Raw genomic sequence first — 20,858 nt, forward strand, 5'->3', positions numbered from 1 at the left:
ACGCACGTCCCGACGTAGCGCCCAACGCACGTCCCGACGTAGAGCAGAAAGTTAGCTAACTACAGACATAGAGCCCAACGCACGTCCCGACGTAGAGCAGAAAGTTAGCTAACTACAGACATAGAGCCCAACGCACGTCCCGACGTAGCGCCCAACGCACGTCCCGACGTAGAGCTGAAAGTTAGCTAACTACAGACGTAGAGCCCAACGCACATCCCGACGTAGAGCTGAAAGTTAGCTAAAACCCGACGTAGAGCCCAACGCACGTCCCGACGTAGAGCTGAAAGTAAGCTAAAACCCGACGTAGAGCCCAACGCACGTCCCGACGTAGAACTGAAAGTAAGCTAAATCCCGACGTAGAGGCCAACGCACGTCCCGACGTAGAGGCCAACGCACGTCCCGACGTAGAGCTGAAAGTAAGCTAAATCCCGAAGTAGAGGCCAACGCACGTCCCGACGTAGAGCCCAACGCACGTCCCGACGTAGAGCCCAACGCACGTCCCGACGTAGAGGCCAACGCACGTCCCGACGTAGAGCTGAAAGTAAGCTAAATCCCGACGTACAGCCCAACGCACGTCCCGACGAAGCGCCCAACGCACGTCCCGACGTAGCGCCCAACGCACGTCCCGACGTAGCGCCCAACGCACGTCCCGACGTAGAGCAGAAAGTTAGCTAACTACAGACATAGAGCCCAACGCACGTCCCGACGTAGAGCAGAAAGTTAGCTAACTACAGACATAGAGCCCAACGCACGTCCCGACGTAGCGCCCAACGCACGTCCCGACGTAGAGCTGAAAGTTAGCTAACTACAGACGTAGAGCCCAACGCACGTCCCGACGTAGAGCTGAAAGTTAGCTAAAACCCGACGTAGAGCCCAACGCACGTCCCGACGTAGAGCTGAAAGTAAGCTAAAACCCGACGTAGAGCCCAACGCACGTCCCGACGTAGAACTGAAAGTAAGCTAAATCCCGACGTAGAGGCCAACGCACGTCCCGACGTAGAGGCCAACGCACGTCCCGACGTAGAGCTGAAAGTAAGCTAAATCCCGAAGTAGAGGCCAACGCACGTCCCGACGTAGAGGCCAACGCACGTCCCGACGTAGAGCTGAAAGTAAGCTAAATCGCGACGTAGAGCCCAACGCACGTCCCGTTGTAGAGCTGAAAGTAAGCTAAATCCCGACGTAGAGGCCAACGCACGTCCCGACGTAGAGGCCAACGCACGTCCCGACGTAGACCTGAAAGTAAGCTAAATGCCGACGTAGAGGCCAACGCACGTCCCGACGTAGAGCTGAAAGTAAGCTAAAACCCGACGTAGAGCCCAACGCACGTCCCGACGTAGAGCTGAAAGTAAGCTAAATCCCGACGTAGAGGCCAACGCACGTCCCGACGTAGAGGCCAACGCACGTCCCGACGTAGACCTGAAAGTAAGCTAAATACCGACGTAGAGGCCAACGCACGTCCCGACGTAGAGGCCAACGCACGTCCCGACGTAGAGGCCAACGCACGTCCCGACTTAGAGGCCAACGCACGTCCCGACGTAGAGGCCAACGCACGTCCCGACTTAGAGGCCAACGCACGTCCCGACTTAGAGGCCAACGCACGTCCCGACGTAGAGGCCAACGCACGTCCCGACGTAGAGGCCAACGCACGTCCCGACGTAGAGCTGAAAGTAAGTTAAATCCCGACGTAGAGCCCAACGCACGTCCCGACGTAGAGCCCAACGCACGTCCCGACGTAGAGCCCAACGCACGTCCCGACGTAGCGCCCAACGCACGTCCCGACGTAGAGCTGAAAGTTAGCTAACTACAGACGTAGAGCACAAGGCACGTCCCGACGTAGAGCTAAAAGTTACCTAACTACAGACGTAGAGCCCAACGCACGTCCCGACGTAGAGCCCAACGCACGTCCCGACGTAGAGCCCAACGCACGTCCCGACGTAGAGCCCAACGCACGTCCCGACGTAGAGCCCAACGCACGTCCCGACGTAGAGCCCAACGCACGTCCCGACGTAGAGCCCAACGCACGTCCCGACGTAGAGCTGAAAGTAAGCTAAATCCCGACGTAGAGGCCAACGCACGTCCCGACGTAGAGCTGAAAGTAAGCTAAATCCCGACATAGAGCCCAACGCACGTCCCGACGTAGAGCCCAACGCACGTCCCGACGTAGAGCCCAACGCACGTCCCGACGGAGAGCTGAAAGTAAGCTAAAACCCGACATAGAGCCCAACGCACGTCCCGACGTAGAGCTGAAAGTAAGCTAAATCCTGACGTAGAGGCCAACGCACGTCCCGACGTAGAGGCCAACGCACGTCCCGACGTAGAGGCCAACGCACGTCCCGACGTAGAGGCCAACGCACGTCCCGACGTAGAGGCCAACGCACGTCCCGACGTAGAGGCCAACGCACGTCCCGACGTAGAGCTGAAAGTAAGCTAAATCCCGACGTAGAGCCCAACGCACGTCCCGACGTAGAGTCCAACGCACGTCCCGACGTAGAGCTGAAAGTAAGCTAAATCCCGACGTAGAGGCCAACGCACGTCCCGACGTAGAGGCCAACGCACGTCCCGACGTACAGGCCAACGCACGTCCCGACGTAGAGGCCAACGCACGTCCCGACGTAGAGTTGAAAGTAAGTTAAATCCCGACGTAGAGCCCAATGCACGTCCCGACGTAGAGCCCAACGCACGTCCCGACGTAGAGCCCAACGCACGTCCCGACGTAGAGCCCAACGCACGTCCCGACGTAGAGCCCAACGCACGTCCCGACGTAGCGCCCAACGCACGTCCCGACGTAGCGCCCAACGCACGTCCCGACGTAGAGCTGAAAGTTAGCTAACTACAGACGTAGAGCCCAACGCACGTCCCGACGTAGAGCTGAAAGTTACCTAACTACAGACGTAGAGCCCAACACACGTCCCGACGTAGACCCCAACGCACGTCCCGACGTAGACCCCAACGCACGTCCCGACGTAGACCCCAACGCACGTCCCGACGTAGACCCCAACGCACGTCCCGACGTAGACCCCAACGCACGTCCCGACGTAGAGCCCAACGCACGTCCCGACGTAGAGCCCAACGCACGTCCCGACGTAGAGCCCAACGCACGTCCCGACGTAGAGCCCAACGCACGTCCCGACGTAGAGCCCAACGCACGTCCCGACGTAGAGCTGAAAGTAAGCTAAATCCCGACGTAGACTCCAACGCACGTCCCAACGTAGAGCTGAAAGTAAGCTAAATCCCGACGTAGAGCCCAACACACGTCCCGACGTAGAGCCCAACGCACGTCCCGACGTAGAGCTGAAAGTTAGCTAAATCCTGACGTAGAGCCCAACGCACGTCCCGTCGTAGAGCCCAACGCACGTCCCGACGTAGAGCCCAACGCACGTCCCGACGTAGAGCTGAAAGTTAGCTAACTACAGACGTAGAGCCCAACGCACGTCCCGACGTAGAGCCCAACGCACGTCCCGACGTAGAGCTGAAAGTAAGCTAAATCCCGACGTAGAGCCCAACACACGTCCCGACGTAGAGCTGAAAGTAAGCTAAATCCCGACGTAGAGCCCAACGCACGTCCCGACGTAGAGCCCAACGCACGTCCCGACGTAGAGCTGAAAGTAAGCTAAATCCCGACGTAGAGGCCAACGCACGTCCCGACGTAGAGGCCAACGCACGTCCCGACGTAGAGGCCAACGCACGTCCCGACGTAGAGGCCAACGCACGTCCCGACGTAGAGCTGAAAGTAAGCTAAATCCCGACGTAGAGCCCAACGCACGTCCCGACGTAGAGCCCACCGCACGTCCCGACGTAGAGCCCACCGCACGTCCCGACGTAGAGCCCAATGCACGTCCCGACGTAGAGCTGAAAGTAAGCTAAATCCCGACGTAGCGCCCAACGCACGTCCCGACGTAGAGCTGAAAGTAAGCTAAATCCCGACGCAGAGGCCAACGCACGTCCCGACGTAGAGGCCAACGCACGTCCCGACGTAGAGGCCAACGCACGTCCCGACGTAGAGGCCAACGCACGTCCCGACGTAGAGCTGAAAGTAAGCTAAATCCCGACGTAGAGCCCAACGCACGTCCCGACGTAGAGCCCAACGCACGTCCCGACGTAGCGCCCAACGCACGTCCCGACGTAGAGCAGAAAGTTAGCTAACTACAGACATAGAGCCCAACGCACGTCCCGACGTAGAGCAGAAAGTTAGCTAACTACAGACATAGAGCCCAACGCACGTCCCGACGTAGCGCCCAACGCACGTCCCGACGTAGAGCTTAAGTTAGCTAACTACAGACGTAGAGCCCAACGCACGTCCCGACGTAGAGCTGAAAGTTACCTAACTACAGACGTAGAGCCCAACGCACGTCCCGACGTAGAGCCCAACGCACGTCCCGACGTAGAGCCCAACGCACGTCCCGACGAAGAGCTGAAAGTAAGCTAAATCCCGACGTAGAGTCCAACGCACGTCCCAACGTAGAGCTGAAAGTAAGCTAAATCCCGACGTAGAGCCCAACGCACGTCCCGACGTAGAGCCCAACGCACGTCCCGACGTAGAGCTGAAAGTTAGCTAAATCCTGACGTAGAGCCCAACGCACGTCCCGACGTAGAGCCCAACGCACGTCCCGACGTAGAGCCCAACGCACGTCCCGACGTAGAGTCCAACGCACGTCCCGACGTAGAGCTGAAAGTTAGCTAACTACAGACGTAGAGCCCAACGCACGTCCCGACGTAGAGGCCAACGCACGTCCCGACGTAGAGCTGAAAGTAAGCTAAATCCCGACGTAGAGGGCAACGCACGTCCCGACGTAGAGCTGAAAGTAAGGTAAATCCCGACGTAGAGCCCAACGCACGTCCCGACGTAGAGCCCAACGCACGTCCCGACGTAGAGCCCAACGCACGTCCCGACGTAGAGCCCAACGCACGTCCCGACGTAGAGCCCAACGCACGTCCCGACGTAGAGCCCAACGCACGTCCCGACGTAGAGCTGAAAGTAAGCTAAATCCCGACGTAGCGCCCAACGCACGTCCCGACGTAGCGCCGAACGCACGTCCCGACGTAGCGCCGAACGCACGTCCCGACGTAGAGCTGAAAGTAAGCTAAATCCCGACGTAGAGGCCAACGCACGTCCCGACGTAGAGGCCAACGCACGTCCCGACCTAGAGGCCAACGCACGTCCCGACCTAGAGGCCAACGCACGTCCCGACCTAGAGGCCAACGCACGTCCCGACCTAGAGCTGAAAGTAAGCTAAATCCCGACGTAGAGCCCAACGCACGTCCCGACGTAGAGCCCAACGCACGTCCCGACGTAGCGCCCAACGCACGTCCCGACGTAGCGCCCAACGCACGTCCCGACGTAGAGCAGAAAGTTAGCTAACTACAGACATAGAGCCCAACGCACGTCCCGAAGTAGAGCCCAACGCACGTCCCGACGTAGAGCCCAACGCACTTCCCGACGTAGAGCTGAAAGTAAGCTAAAACCCGACGTAGAGCCGAAAGTAAGCTAAAACCCGACGTAGAGCCCAACGCACGTCCCGACGTAGAGCTGAAAGTAAGCTAAAACCCGACGTAGAGCCCAACGCACGTCCCGACGTAGAGCTGAAAGTAAGCTAAATCCCGACGTAGAGGCCAACGCACGTCCCGACGTAGAGGCCAACGCACGTCCCGACGTAGAGCTGAAAGTAAGCTAAATCCCGACGTAGAGGCCAACGCACGTCCCGACGTAGAGCTGAAAGTAAGCTTAATCCCGACGTAGAGCCCAACGCACGTCCCGACGTAGAGCCCAACGCACGTCCCGACGTAGAGCCCAACGCACGTCCCGACGTAGAGCCCAACGCACGTCCCGACGTAGAGCTGAAAGTAAGCTAAATCCCGATGTAGAGGCCAACGCACGTCCCGACGTAGAGGCCAACGCACGTTCCGACTTAGAGGCCAACGCACGTTCCGACGTAGAGGCCAACGCACGTCCCGACGTAGAGGCCAACGCACGTCCCGACGTAGAGGCCAACGCACGTCCCGACGTAGAGGCCAACGCACGTCCCGACGTAGAGCTGAAAGTAAGCTAAATCCCGACGTAGAGGCCAACGCACGTCCCGACGTAGAGCCCAACGCACGTCCCGACGTAGAGCTAAAAGTATACTAAATCCCGACGTAGAGCCCAACGCACGTCCCGACGTAGAGCTGAAAGTAAGCTAAATCCCGACGTAGAGGCCAACGCACGTCCCGACGTAGAGGCCAACGCACGTCCCGACGTAGAGGCCAACGCACGTCCCGACGCAGAGGCCAACGCACGTCCCGACGCAGAGGCCAACGCACGTCCCGACGCAGAGGCCAACGCACGTCCCGACACAGAGGACAACGCACGTCCCGATGTAGAGGCCAACGCACGTCCCGACGTAGAGCTGAAAGTAAGTTAAATCCCGACGTAGAGCCCAACGCACGTCCCGACGTAGAGCCCAACGCACGTCCCGACGTAGAGCTGAAAGTTAGCTAACTACAGACGTAGAGCCCAACGCACGTCCCGACGTAGAGCCCAACGCACGTCCCGACGTAGAGCTAAAAGTAAGCTAAATCCCGACGTAGAGCCCAACGCACGTCCCGACGTAGAGGCCAACGCACATCCCGACGTAGAGCTGAAAGTAAGCTAAATCCCGACGTAGAGGCCAACGCACGTCCCGACGTAGAGGCCAACGCACGTCCCGACGTAGAGCTGAAAGTAAGCTAAATCCCGACGTAGAGCCCAACGCACGTCCCGACGTAGAGCCCAACGCACGTCCCGACGTAGAGCCCACCGCACGTCCCGACGTAGAGCCCACCGCACGTCCCGACGTAGAGCCCACCGCACGACCCGACGTAGAGCTGAAAGTAAGCTAAATCCCGACGTAGCGCCCAACGCACGTCCCGACGTAGAGCTGAAAGTAAGTTAAATCCCGACGTAGAGGCCAACGCACGTCCCGACGTAGAGGCCAACGCACGTCCCGACGTAGAGGCCAACGCACGTCCCGACGTAGAGGCCAACGCACGTCCCGACGTAGAGGCCAACGCACGTCCCGACGTAGAGGCCAACGCACGTCCCGACGTAGAGCTGAAAGTAAGCTAAATCCCGACGTAGAGCCCAACGCACGTCCCGACGTAGAGCCCAACGCACGTCCCGACGTAGAGCCCAACGCACGTCCCGACGTAGAGCCCAACGCACGTCCCGACGTAGAGCCCAACGCACGTCCCGACGTAGAGCTGAAAGTAAGCTAAATCCCGACGTAGCGCCCAACGCACGTCCCGACGTAGAGCTGAAAGTAAGCTAAATCCCGACGCAGAGGCCAACGCACGTCCCGACGTAGAGGCCAACGCACGTCCCGACCTAGAGGCCAACGCACGTCCCGACCTAGAGGCCAACGCACGTCCCGACCTAGAGGCCAACGCACGTCCCGACCTAGAGGCCAACGCACGTCCCGACCTAGAGGCCAACGCACGTCCCGACCTAGAGGCCAACGCACGTCCCGACGTAGAGCTGAAAGTAAGCTAAATCCCGACGTAGAGCCCAACGCACGTCCCGACGTAGAGCCCAACGCACGTCCCGACGTAGAGCCCAACGCACGTCCCGACGTAGAGCCCAACGCACGTCCCGACGTAGAGCCCAACGCACGTCCCGACGTAGCGCCCAACGCACGTCCCGACGTAGAGCAGAAAGTTAGCTAACTACAGACATAGAGCCCAACGCGCGTCCCGAAGTAGAGCCCAACGCACGTCCCGAAGTAGAGCCCAACGCACGTCCCGACGTAGAGCCCAACGCACGTCCCGACGTAGAGCCCAACGCACGTCCCGACGTAGAGCTGAAAGTAAGCTAAATCCCGACGTAGAGCCCAACGCACGTCCCGACGTAGAGCTGAAAGTAAGCTACATCCCGACGTAGAGGCCAACGCACGTCCCGACGTATAGGCCAACGCACGTCCCGACGTAGAGGCCAACGCACGTCCCGACGTAGAGCTGAAAGTTAGCTAACAACAGACATAGAGCCCAACGCACGTCCCGACGTAGAGCTAAAAGTTACCTAACTACAGACGTAGAGCCCAACGCACGTCCCGACGTAGAGCCCAACGCACGTCCCGAGGTAGAGCCCAACGCACGTCCCGACGTAGAGCCCAACGCACGTCCCGACGTAGAGCCCAACCCACGTCCCGACGTAGAGCCCAACCCACGTCCCGACGTAGAGCCAAACGCAGGTCCCGACGTAGAGCCCAACGCACGTCCCGACGTAGAGCTGAAAGTAAGCTAAATCCCGACGTAGAGGCCAACGCACGTCCCGACGTAGAGCTGAAAGTAAGCTAAATCCCGACGTAGAGCCCAACGCACGTCCCGACGTAGAGGACAACGCACGTCCCGACGTAGAGCTGAAAGTAAGCTAAAACCCGACATAGAGCCCAACTCACGTCCCGACGTAGAGCTGAAAGTAAGCTAAATCCCGACGTAGAGGCCAACGCACGTCCCGACGTAGAGGCCAACGCACGTCCCGACGTAGAGCTGAAAGTAAGCTAAATCCCGAAGTAGAGGCCAACGCACGTCCCGACGTAGAGGCCAACGCACGTCCCGACGTAGAGCTGAAAGTAAGCTAAATCCCGACGTAGAGGCCAACGCACGTCCCGACGTAGAGGCCAACGCACGTCCCGACGTAGAGGCCAACGCACGTCCCGACGTAGAGGCCAACGCACGTCCCGACGTAGAGGCCAACGCACGTCCCGACGTAGAGCTGAAAGTAAGCTAAATCCCGACGTAGAGCCCAACGCACGTCCCAACGTAGAGCTGAAAGTAAGCTAAATCCCGACGTAGAGCCCAACGCACGTCCCGACGTAGAGGACAACGCACGTCCCGACGTAGAGCTGAAAGTAAGCTAAAACCCGACATAGAGCCCAACGCACGTCCCGACGTAGAGCTGAAAGTAAGCTAAATCCCGACGTAGAGGCCAACGCACGTCCCGACGTAGAGGCCAACGCACGTCCCGACGTAGAGCTGAAAGTAAGCTAAATCCCGAAGTAGTGGCCAACGCACGTCCCGACGTAGAGGCCAACGCACGTCCCGACGTAGAGCTGAAAGTAAGCTAAATCCCGACGTAGAGCCCAACGCACGTCCCGACGTAGAGTCCAACGCACGTCCCGACGTAGAGCTGAAAGTAAGCTAAATCCCGACGTAGAGGCCAACGCACGTCCCGACGTAGAGGCCAACGCACGTCCCGACGTAGAGGCCAACGCACGTCCCGACGTAGAGGCCAACGCACGTCCCGACGTAGAGCTGAAAGTAAGTTAAATCCCGACGTAGAGCCCAACGCACGTCCCGACGTAGACCCCAACGCACGTCCCGACGTAGAGCCCAACGCACGTCCCGACGTAGACCCCAACGCACGTCCCGACGTAGAGCCCAACGCACGTCCCGACGTAGAGTCCAACGCACGTCCCGACGTAGAGCTGAAAGTAAGCTAAATCCCGACGTAGAGGCCAACGCACGTCCCGACGTAGAGGCCAACGCACGTCCCGACGTAGAGGCCAACGCACGTCCCGACGTAGAGGACAACGCACGTCCCGACGTAGAGGACAACGCACGTCCCGACGTAGAGGACAACGCACGTCCCGACGTACAGCTGAAAGTAAGTTAAATCCCGACGTAGAGCCCAACGCACGTCCCGACGTAGCGCCCAACGCACGTCCCGACGTAGCGCCCAACGCACGTCCCGACGTAGAGCTGAAAGTTAGCTAACTACAGACGTAGAGCCCAACGCACGTCCCGACGTAGAGCTGAAAGTTAGCTAACAACAGACATAGAGCCCAACGCACGTCCCGACGTAGAGCTGAAAGTTACCTAACTACAGACGTAGAGCCCAACGCACGTCCCGACGTAGAGCCCAACGCACGTCCCGACGTAGAGCCCAACGCACGTCCCGACGTAGAGCCCAACGCACGTCCCGACGTAGAGCTGAAAGTAAGCTAAATCCCGACGTAGAGTCCAACGCACGTCCCAACGTAGAGCTGAAAGTAAGCTAAATCCCGACGTAGAGCCCAACGCACGTCCCGACGTAGAGCCCAACGCATGTCCCGACGTAGAGCTGAAAGTTAGCTAAATCCTGACGTAGAGCCCAACGCACGTCCCGTCGTAGAGCCCAACGCACGTCCCGACGTAGAGCCCAACGCACGTCCCGACGTAGAGCCCAACGCACGTCCCGACGTAGAGCCCAACGCACGTCCCGACGTAGAGCTGAAAGTTAGCTAACTACAGACGTAGAGCCCAACGCACGTCCCGACGTAGAGCCCAACGCACGTCCCGACGTAGAGCTAAAAGTAAGCTAAATCCCGACGTAGAGCCCAACACACGTCCCGACGTAGAGGCCAACGCACGTCCCGACGTAGAAATGAAAGTAAGCTAAATACCGACGTAGAGGGCAACGCACGTCCCGACGTAGAGGCCAACGCACGTCCCGACGTAGAGCTGAAAGTAAGCTAAATCCCGACGTAGAGCCCAACGCACGTCCCGACGTAGAGCCCACCGCACGTCCCGACGTAGAGCCCACCGCACGTCCCGACGTAGAGCCCACCGCACGTCCCGACGTAGAGCCCACCGCACGTCCCGACGTAGAGCCCACCGCACGTACCGACGTAGAGCTGAAAGTAAGTTAAATCCCGACGTAGAGGCCAACGCACGTCCCGACGTAGCGCCGAACGCACGTCCCGACCTAGAGGCCAACGCACGTCCCGACGTAGAGGCCAACGCACGTCCCGACGTAGAGGCCAACGCACGTCCCGACCTAGAGGCCAACGCACGTCCCGACGTAGAGGCCAACGCACGTCCCGACGTAGAGCTGAAAGTAAGCTAAATCCCGACGTAGAGCCCAACGCACGTCCCGACGTAGAGCCCAACGCACGTCCCGACGTAGCGCCCAACGCACGTCCCGACGTAGCGCCCAACGCACGTCCCGACGTAGAGCTGAAAGTAAGTTAAATCCCGACGTAGAGGCCAACGCACGTCCCGACTTAGAGGCCAACGCACGTCCCGACGTAGAGGCCAACGCACGTCCCGACGTAGAGCCCAACGCACGTCCCGACGTAGAGCCCAACGCACGTCCCGACGTAGAGCTGAAAGTAAGCTAAATCCCGACGAAGAGCCCAACGCACGTCCCGACGTAGAGCTGAAAGTAAGCTAAATCCCGACGAAGAGCCCAACGCACGTCCCGACGTAGAGCCCAACGCACGTCCCGACGTAGAGCCCAACGCACGTCCCGACGTAGAGCCCAACGCACGTCCCGACGTAGAGCCCAACGCACGTCCCGACGTAGAACTGAAAGTAAGCTAAATCCCGACGTAGAGGCCAACGCACGTCCCGACGTAGAGCTGAAAGTAAGCTAAATCCCGACGTAGAGGCCAACGCACGTCCCGACGTAGAGGCCAACGCACGTCCCGACGTAGAGGCCAACGCACGTCCCGACGTAGAGGCCAACGCACGTCCCGACGTAGAGGCCAACGCACGTCCCGACGTAGAGGCCAACGCACGTCCCGACGTAGAGCTGAAAGTAAGCTAAATCCCGACGTAGAGGCCAACGCACGTCCCGACGTAGAGGCCAACGCACGTCCCGACGTAGAGCTGAAAGTAAGCTACATCCCGACGTAGAGGCCAACGCACGTCCCGACGTAGAGGCCAACGCACGTCCCGACGTAGAGCTGAAAGTAAGCTAAATCCCGACGTAGAGCCCAACGCACGTCCCGACGTAGAGCCCAACGCACGTCCCGACGTAGAGCCCAACGCACGTCCCGACGTAGAGCCCAACGCACGTCCCGACGTAGAGCCCAACGCACGTCCCGACGTAGAGCCCAACGCACGTCCCGACGTAGAGCCCAACGCACGTCCCGACGTAGAGCCCAACGCACGTCCCGACGTAGAGCCCAACGCACGTCCCGACGTAGAGCTAAAAGTAAGCTAAATCCCGACGTAGAGGCCAACGCACGTCCCGACGTAGAGGCCAACGCACGTCCCGACGTAGAGCTGAAAGTAAGCTAAATCCCGACGTAGAGGCCAGCGCACGTCCCGACGTAGAGGCCAGCGCACGTCCCGACGTAGAGGCCAGCGCACGTCCCGACGTAGAGGCCAGCGCACGTCCCGACGTAAGGCCAGCGCACGTCCCGACGTAAGGCCAGCGCACGTCCCGACGTAGAGCTGAAAGTAAGCTAAATCCCGACGTAGAGCCCAACGCACGTCCCGACGTAGAGCCCAACGGACGTCCCGACGTAGAGCCCAACGCACGTCCCGACGTAGCGCCCAACGCACGTCCCGACGTAGAGCTGAAAGTTAGCTAACTACAGACGTAGAGCCCAACGCACGTCCCGACGTAGAGCAGAAAGTTAGCTAACTACAGACGTAGAGCCCAACGCACGTCCCGACGTAGAGCAGAAAGTTAGCTAACTACAGACGTAGAGCCCAACGCACGTCCCGACGTAGAGCCCAACGCACGTCCCGACGTAGAGCCCAACGCACGTCCCGACGTAGAGCCCAACGCACGTCCCGACGTAGAGCCCAACGCACGTCCCGACGTAGAGCTGAAAGTAAGTTAAATCCCGACGTAGAGGCCAACGCACGTCCCGACGTAGAGGCCAACGCACGTCCCGACGTAGAGGCCAACGCACGTCCCGACGTAGAGGCCAACGCACGTCCCGACGTAGAGGCCAACGCACGTCCCGACGTAGAGCTGAAAGTAAGCTAAATCCCGACGTAGAGCCCAACGCACGTCCCGACGTAGAGGCCAACGCACGTCCCGACGTAGAGGCCAACGCACGTCCCGACGTAGAGGCCAACGCACGTCCCGACGTAGAGCTGAAAGTTAGCTAACTACAGACGTAGAGCCCAACGCACGTCCTGACGTAGAGCCCAACGCACGTCCTGACGTAGAGCCCAACGCACGTCCTGACGTAGAGCCCAACGCACGTCCTGACGTAGAGCCCAACGCACGTCCCGACGTAGAGCCCAACGCACGTCCCGACGTAGAGCTGAAAGTAAGCTAAATCCCGACGTAGAGGCCAACGCACGTCCCGACGTAGAGGCCAACGCACGTCCCGACGTAGAGGCCAACGCACGTCCCGACGTAGAGGCCAACGCACGTCCCGACGTAGAGGCCAACGCACGTCCCGACGTAGAGCTGAAAGTAAGCTAAATCCCGACGTAGAGGCCAACGCACGTCCCGACGTAGAGGCCAACGCACGTCCCGACGTAGAGGCCAACGCACGTCCCGACGTAGAGGCCAACGCACGTCCCGACGTAGAGCTGAAAGTAAGCTAAATCCCGACGTAGAGGCCAACGCACGTCCCGACGTAGAGGCCAACGCACGTCCCGACGTAGAGGCCAACGCACGTCCCGACGTAGAGGCCAACGCACGTCCCGACGTAGAGGCCAACGCACGTCCCGACGTAGAGGCCAACGCACGTCCCGACGTAGAGGCCAACGCACGTCCCGACGTAGAGGCCAACGCACGTCCCGACGTAGAGGCCAACGCACGTCCCGACGTAGAGCTGAAAGTAAGCTAAATCCCGACGTAGAGCCCACCGCACGTCCCGACGTAGAGCCCACCGCACGTCCCGACGTAGAGCCCACCGCACGTCCCGACGTAGAGCCCACCGCACGTCCCGACGTAGAGCTGAAAGTAAGCTAAATCCCGACGTAGCGCCCAACGCACGTCCCGACGTAGAGCTGAAAGTAAGCTAAATCCCGACGCAGAGGCCAACGCACGTCCCGACGTAGAGGCCAACGCACGTCCCGACGTAGAGGCCAACGCACGTCCAGACCTAGAGGCCAACGCACGTCCAGACCTAGAGGCCAACGCACGTCCAGACCTAGAGGCCAACGCACGTCCCGACGTAGAGCTGAAAGTAAGCTAAAACCCGACGTAGAGCCCAACGCACGTCCCGACGTAGAGCTGAAAGTAAGCTAAATCCCGACGTAGAGGCCAACACACGTCCCGACGTAGAGGCCAACGCACGTCCCGACGTAGAGGCCAACGCACGTCCCGACGTAGAGGCCAACGCACGTCCCGACGTAGAGGCCAACGCACGTCCCGACGTAGAGGCCAACGCACGTCCCGACGTAGAGGCCAACGCACGTCCCGACGTAGAGCTGAAAGTAAGCTAAATCCCGAAGTAGAGGCCAACGCACGTCCCGACGTAGAGGCCAACGCACGTCCGGACGTAGAGCTGAAAGTAAGCTAAATCCCGACGTAGAGCCCAACGCACGTCCCGACGTAGAGCCCAACGCACGTCCCGACGTAGAGCTGAAAGTAAGCTAAATCCCGACGTAGAGGCCAACGCACGTCCCGACGTAGAGGCCAACGCACGTCCCGACGTAGAGGCCAACGCACGTCCCGACGTAGAGGCCAACGCACGTCCCGACGTAGAGGCCAACGCACGTCCCGACGTAGAGGCCAACGCACGTCCCGACGTAGAGGCCAACGCACGTCCCGACGTAGAGGCCAACGCACGTCCCGACGTAGAGCTGAAAGTAAGTTAAATCCCGACGTAGAGCCCAACGCACGTCCCGACGTAGAGCCCAACGCACGTCCCGACGTAGCGCCCAACGCACGTCCCGACGTAGCGCCCAACGCACGTCCCGACGTAGAGCTGAAAGTAAGTTAAATCCCGACGTAGAGCCCAACGCACGTCCCGACGTAGAGCCCAACGCACGTCCCGACGTAGAGCCCAACGCACGTCCCGACGTAGAGCCCAACGCACGTCCCGACGTAGCGCCCAACGCACGTCCCGACGTAGAGCTGAAAGTAAGTTAAATCCCGACGTAGAGGCCAACGCACGTCCCGACTTAGAGGCCAACGCACGTCCCGACGTAGAGGCCAACGCACGTCCCGACGTAGAGGCCAACGCACGTCCCGACGTAGAGGCCAACGCACGTCCCGACGTAGAGGCCAACGCACGTCCCGACGTAGAGGCCAACGCACGTCCCGACGTAGAGGCCAACGCACGTCCCGACGTAGAGGCCAACGCACGTCCCGACGTAGAGCTGAAAGTTAGCTAACTACAGACGTAGAGCCCAACGCACGTCCCGACGTAGAGCCCAACGCACGTCCCGACGTAGAGCTAAAAGTAAGCTAAATCCCGACGTAGAGCCCAACGCACGTCCCGACGTAGAGCTGAAAGTAAGCTAAATCCCGACATAGAGGCCAACGCACGTCCCGACGTAGAGCCCAACGCACGTCCCGACGTAGAGCTGAAAGTAAGCTAAATCCCGACGTAGAGGCCAACGCACGTCCCGACGTAGAGGCCAACGCACGTCCCGACGTAGAGGCCAACGCACGTCCCGACGTAGAGGCCAACGCACGTCCCGACGTAGAGGCCAACGCACGTCCCGACGTAGAGGCCAACGCACGTCCCGACGTAGAGCTGAAAGTAAGTTAAATCCCGACGTAGAGCCCAACGCACGTCCCGACGTAGAGCCCAACGCACGTCCCGACGTAGCGCCCAACGCACGTCCCGACGTAGAGCTGAAAGTAAGTTAAATCCCGACGTAGAGGCCAACGCACGTCCCGACTTAGAGGCCAACGCACGTCCCGACTTAGAGGCCAACGCACGTCCCGACTTAGAGGCCAACGCACGTCCCGACTTAGAGGCCAACGCACGTCCCGACTTAGAGGCCAACGCACGTCCCGACTTAGAGGCCAACGCACGTCCCGACTTAGAGGCCAACGCACGTCCCGACTTAGAGGCCAACGCACGTCCCGACTTAGAGGCCAACGCACGTCCCGACTTAGAGGCCAACGCACGTCCCGACTTAGAGCTGAAAGTAAGCTAAAACCCGACGTAGAGCCCAACGCACGTCCCGACGTAGAGCCCAACGCACGTCCCGACGTAGAGCTGAAAGTAAGCTAAATCCCGACGTAGAGCCCAACGCACGTCCCGACGTAGAGCTAAAAGTAAGCTAAATCCCGACGTAGAGCCCAACGCACGTCCCGACGTAGAGGCCAACGCACGTCCCGACGTAGAGGCCAACGCACGTCCCGACGTAGAGGCCAACGCACGTCCCGACGTAGAGGCCAACGCACGTCCCGACGTAGAGGCCAACGCACGTCCCGACGTAGAGGCCAACGCACGTCCCGACGTAGAGGCCAACGCACGTCCCGACGTAGAGCTGAAAGTAAGCTAAATCCCGACGTAGAGGCCAACGCACGTCCCGACGTAGAGGCCAACGCACGTCCCGACGTAGAGGCCAACGCACGTCCCGACGTAGAGGCCAACGCACGTCCCGACGTAGAGCTGAAAGTAAGCTAAATCCCGACGTAGAGCCCAACGCACGTCCCGACGTAGAGCCCAACGCACGTCCCGACGTAGAGCCCAACGCACGTCCCGACGTAGAGCCCCCCGCACGTCCCGACGTAGAGCCCCCCGCACGTCCCGACGTAGAGCCCCCCGCACGTCCCGACGTAGAGCCCCCCGCACGTCCCGACGTAGAGCCCCCCGCACGTCCCGACGTAGAGCCCCCCGCACGTCCCGACGTAGAGCTGGAAGTAAGCTAAATCCCGACGTAGCGCCCAACGCACGTCCCGACGTAGCGCCCAACGCACGTCCCGACGTAGCGCCCAACGCACGTCCCGACGTAGCGCCCAACGCACGTCCCGACGTAGAGCTGAAAGTAAGCTAAATCCCGACGTAGAGGCCAACGCACGTCCCGACGTAGAGGCCAACGCACGTCCCGACGTAGAGGCCAACGCACGTCCCGACGTAGAGGCCAACGCACGTCCCGATGTAGAGCTGAAAGTAAGCTAAATCCCGACGTAGAGCCCACCGCACGTCCCGACGTAGAGCCCACCGCACGTCCCGACGTAGAGCCCAACGCACGTCCCGACGTAGAGCCCAACGCACGTCCCGACGTAGAGCCCAACGCACGTCCCGACGTAGAGCCCACCGCACGTCCCGACGTAGAGCCCAACGCACGTCCCGACGTAGAGCTGAAAGTAAGCTAAATCCCGACGTAGGGGCCAACGCGCGTCCCGACGTAGGGGCCAACGCGCGTCCCGACGTAGGGGCCAACGCGCGTCCCGACGTAGCGCCCAACGCGCGTCCCGACGTAGCGCCCAACGCGCGTCCCGACGTAGCGCCCAACGCGCGTCCCGACGTAGCGCCCAACGCGCGTCCCGACGTAGAGCTGAAAGTAAGCTAAATCCCGACGTAGAGGCCAACGCGCGTCCCGACGTAGAGCCCAACGCGCGTCCCGACGTAGAGCTCAAAGTAAGCTAAATCCCGACGTAGAGCTCAAAGTAAGCTAAATCCCGACGTAGAGCTCAAAGTAAGCTAAATCCCGACGTAGAGCTCAAAGTAAGCTAAATCCCGACGTAGAGCCCAACGCACGTCCCGACGTAGAGCCCAACGCACGTCCCGACGTAGAGCCCAACGCACGTCCCGACGTAGAGCCCAACGCACGTCCCGACGTAGAGCTCAAAGTAAGCTAAATCCCGACGTAGTGGCCAACGCACGTCCCGACGTAGAGCTGAGTGTAAGCTAAATCCCGACGTAGAGGCCATCGCACGTCCCGACGTAGAGCCCAACGCACGTCCCGACGTAGAGCTGAGTGTAAGCTAAATCCCGACGTAGAGGCCATCGCACGTCCCGACGTAGAGCCCAACGCACGTCCCGACGTAGAGGCCAACGCACGTCCCGACGTAGAGGCCAACGCACGTCCCGACGTGGAGCTGAAAGTAAGCTAAATCCCGACGTAGAGCCCAACGCACGTCCCGACGTAGAGCCCAACGCACGTCCCGACGTAGAGCCCAACGCACGTCCCGACGTAGAGCCCAACGCACGTCCCGACGTAGAGCCCAACGCACGTCCCGACGTAGAGCCCAACGCACGTCCCGACGTAGAGCCCAACGCACGTCCCGACGTAGAGCCCAACGCACGTCCCGACGTAGAGCTGAAAGTAAGCTAAATCCCGACGCAGCGCCCAACGCACGTCCCGACGCAGCGCCCAACGCACGTCCCGACGCAGCGCCCAACGCACGTCCCGACGCAGCGCCCAACGCACGTCCCGACGCAGCGCCCAACGCACGTCCCGACGCAGCGCCCAACGCACGTCCCGACGCAGAGCTGAAAGTAAGCTAAATCCCGACGCAGAGCCCAACGCACGTTCCGACGCAGAGCTGAAAGTAAGCTAAATCCCGACGCAGAGCCCAACGCACTTCCCGACGCAGAGCTGAAAGTAAGCTAAATCCCGACGCAGAGCCCAACGCACGTCCCGACGCAGAGCCCAACGCACGTCCCGACGCAGAGCTGAAAGTTAGCTAACTACAGACGTAGAGCCCAACGCACGTCCCAACGTAGAGCTGAAAGTTAGCTAACTACAGACGTAGAGCCCAACGCACGTCCCGACGTAGAGCTGAAAGTTAGCTAACTACAGACGTAGAGCCCAACGCACGTCCCGACGTAGAGCTGAAAGTTAGCTAACTACAGACGTAGAGCCCAACGCACGTCCCGACGCAGAGCCCAACGAACGTCCCGACGCAGAGCCCAACGCACGTCCCGACGCAGAGCCCAACGCACGTCCCGACGCAGAGCCCAACGCACGTCCCGACGCAGAGCCCAACGCACGTCCCGACGCAGAGCCCAACGCACGTCCCGACGCAGAGCCCAACGCACGTCCCGACGCAGAGCTGAAAGTAAGCTAAATCCCGACGCAGAGCCCAACGCACGTCCCGACGCAGAGCTGAAAGTAAGCTAAATCCCGACGCAGAGCCCAACGCACGTCCCGACGCAGAGCTGAAAGTAAGCTAAATCCCGACGCAGAGCCCAACGCACGTCCCGACGCAGAGCTGAAAGTAAGCTAAACCAGATGTAGAGCCCAACAGACGTCCCGACTTAGAGGCGAAAGCAAGCTCAAGCCAGACTTCCCGACCTACAACCCAACAAACGTCCCGACGTTGATCCCAACAGATGTCCCGACGTAGAGCCCAAGAGATGTCCCGACGTAGAGCCTAACAGACGTCCCGACGCAGAGCCCAACACATGTCCAGTTGTAGAACTCAACATACGTCCCGACATAGAGCCGAAAGCGAGCTCAAGCCAGACATATCGAAGTAGAGACCAACAGACGTTCCGACGTAGAGCCAAAAGTGAGCTACAGCCGGACGTAGAGCCTAAAAGACGTCCTGACGTAGAGCCCGAGAGATGTCCCGACATAGAGCCCAACACACGTCCCGACGTATATCCCAAAAGACATTCCGAAGTAGAGCTGAAATTAACGTCAAGCCAGACGTAGAAACCAACATACGTTCCGACGTAGAGACCAACAGACGTCCCGACGTATAGCTCAGAAGATGACCCGACGTATAGCCGCAAGACGGAGGGATGGGGGGGCATAGACAGGTGCAGACGTGGTGCGCATCCTCACGGCTGCTCGATAGTCTCACCTTCAAGTCCCAGGAAGGGAAATGCGGTCACAAACACTCCTCACAAAAACCAAGTTGCCATCCTGCAGGAAGTTCAGAATTCCGGGAAAAACCAGTGCACCTAGAACAAAACAGCACCAAAACTATCAGTTAAAAAAAAGGCTATGTGTTTTAAAACCCTCCTGTCACCCCTGAACACCCCCTAGGAAACTGCCGACGTAAAAAAAAAAAAAAAAAAAAACAAACAAAAAAAAAAAAAACACACCCAAAACCCAAGCTGCATCCCAGGGCGCTCTCTCCTGTGGATGCCGCTGGACCCTGCCCAGTCCCACAGCTCTCGCCTTGCCCAGAAGGAGCTCCCTGGGCAGAGCCCGGGGCTCATCTACTCCAGGGCCCCCCGCACCGAACCGGCACTTGGGCATCCTGGAGGACTGCGGGCCCATAGAGCGCAAGTTCGGAGGACTGAGGGGCACTTCCGGCATCATGGAGGACCGCGGGGAAGCGGCGGGAGCCTGCCGGAGCCCTGGAGGAGCCGGTGAGTCCCCCGCGAAACGAGTGCCGACGGCGGCCGCGGTGGCGGCACCGCCGTCTCGGGGCCGCATCCGCGTCATTTCTCTCCGGAGCTGCGGACGGTGCTTGGAGGGGGGGGGGGGGGGGGGGGGGTATGGCGCCGCCATCTTCTGAATGAGGCATGGACAGGTGGATAGGGAGTGGCATATACAGGTGCATACATGTTGCACATTCTAATACCTAATAATCTCACCTTCAGTCCTATTAAGGGAAAAGCTGTCAGCCAAACTAGGGAAAAAAACAAGGTTACATCCTGCATGAAGTCCAGAGTTCCAGGAAAATCCAGTGCAGCTAGAACAAAAAAAATTCAGTTAAAAAAAATTCTGTGTTTTTAAAGTATCTTGCCACCCCTGAACACTCAGTATAAAATTGCTGACATCAAAACCAACAAACCGGCATCCAATGGCACTCTCTATGTGCTGCCGGACCTTGCCCAGTCCCACAACTCTTACCTCAGATGCTTCTGCTTCTCTCCGTGTCCAAACCGCAATACCCACACAGCCCAGCCAGCTCCCAAACTGCCACCGCTGATAGCACCAACAGAGCACCCACACCACAGCAACCTCAGAGCAGAATGAGCTCCCTGAGCAGAGACCCAGACCCCGACCACCACCCTTCCCACAATCACAGGGAACTGAATAAACGGAGACACCGAGAGAGGGAGACCTAGAAATGCCATTGTCACAAGCAACGAGGAAGAATGAAATCAGAGCTGGTGGGGTGCCAGAAAGGAAGAGACATAGAAAGGAAAGGTAGAAGGTGATACTTTACAGGGCAATGCTAGCAGAAGAGCAAAAAGCTTTGGGGAACTAGACAGCCTGAAAGGCAGACAGAAGCAGGGACAGGCAAGGAGGCAGGCAGAGACCTGCAGAACCAGGGCAGGGATGGGCCCGGACACACA

This window comes from Leptosomus discolor, chromosome 16, assembly GCF_034619465.1.
Source record: "Leptosomus discolor isolate bLepDis1 chromosome 16, bLepDis1.hap2, whole genome shotgun sequence".
In the NCBI taxonomy this organism is placed as follows: domain Eukaryota; kingdom Metazoa; phylum Chordata; class Aves; order Leptosomiformes; family Leptosomidae; genus Leptosomus; species Leptosomus discolor.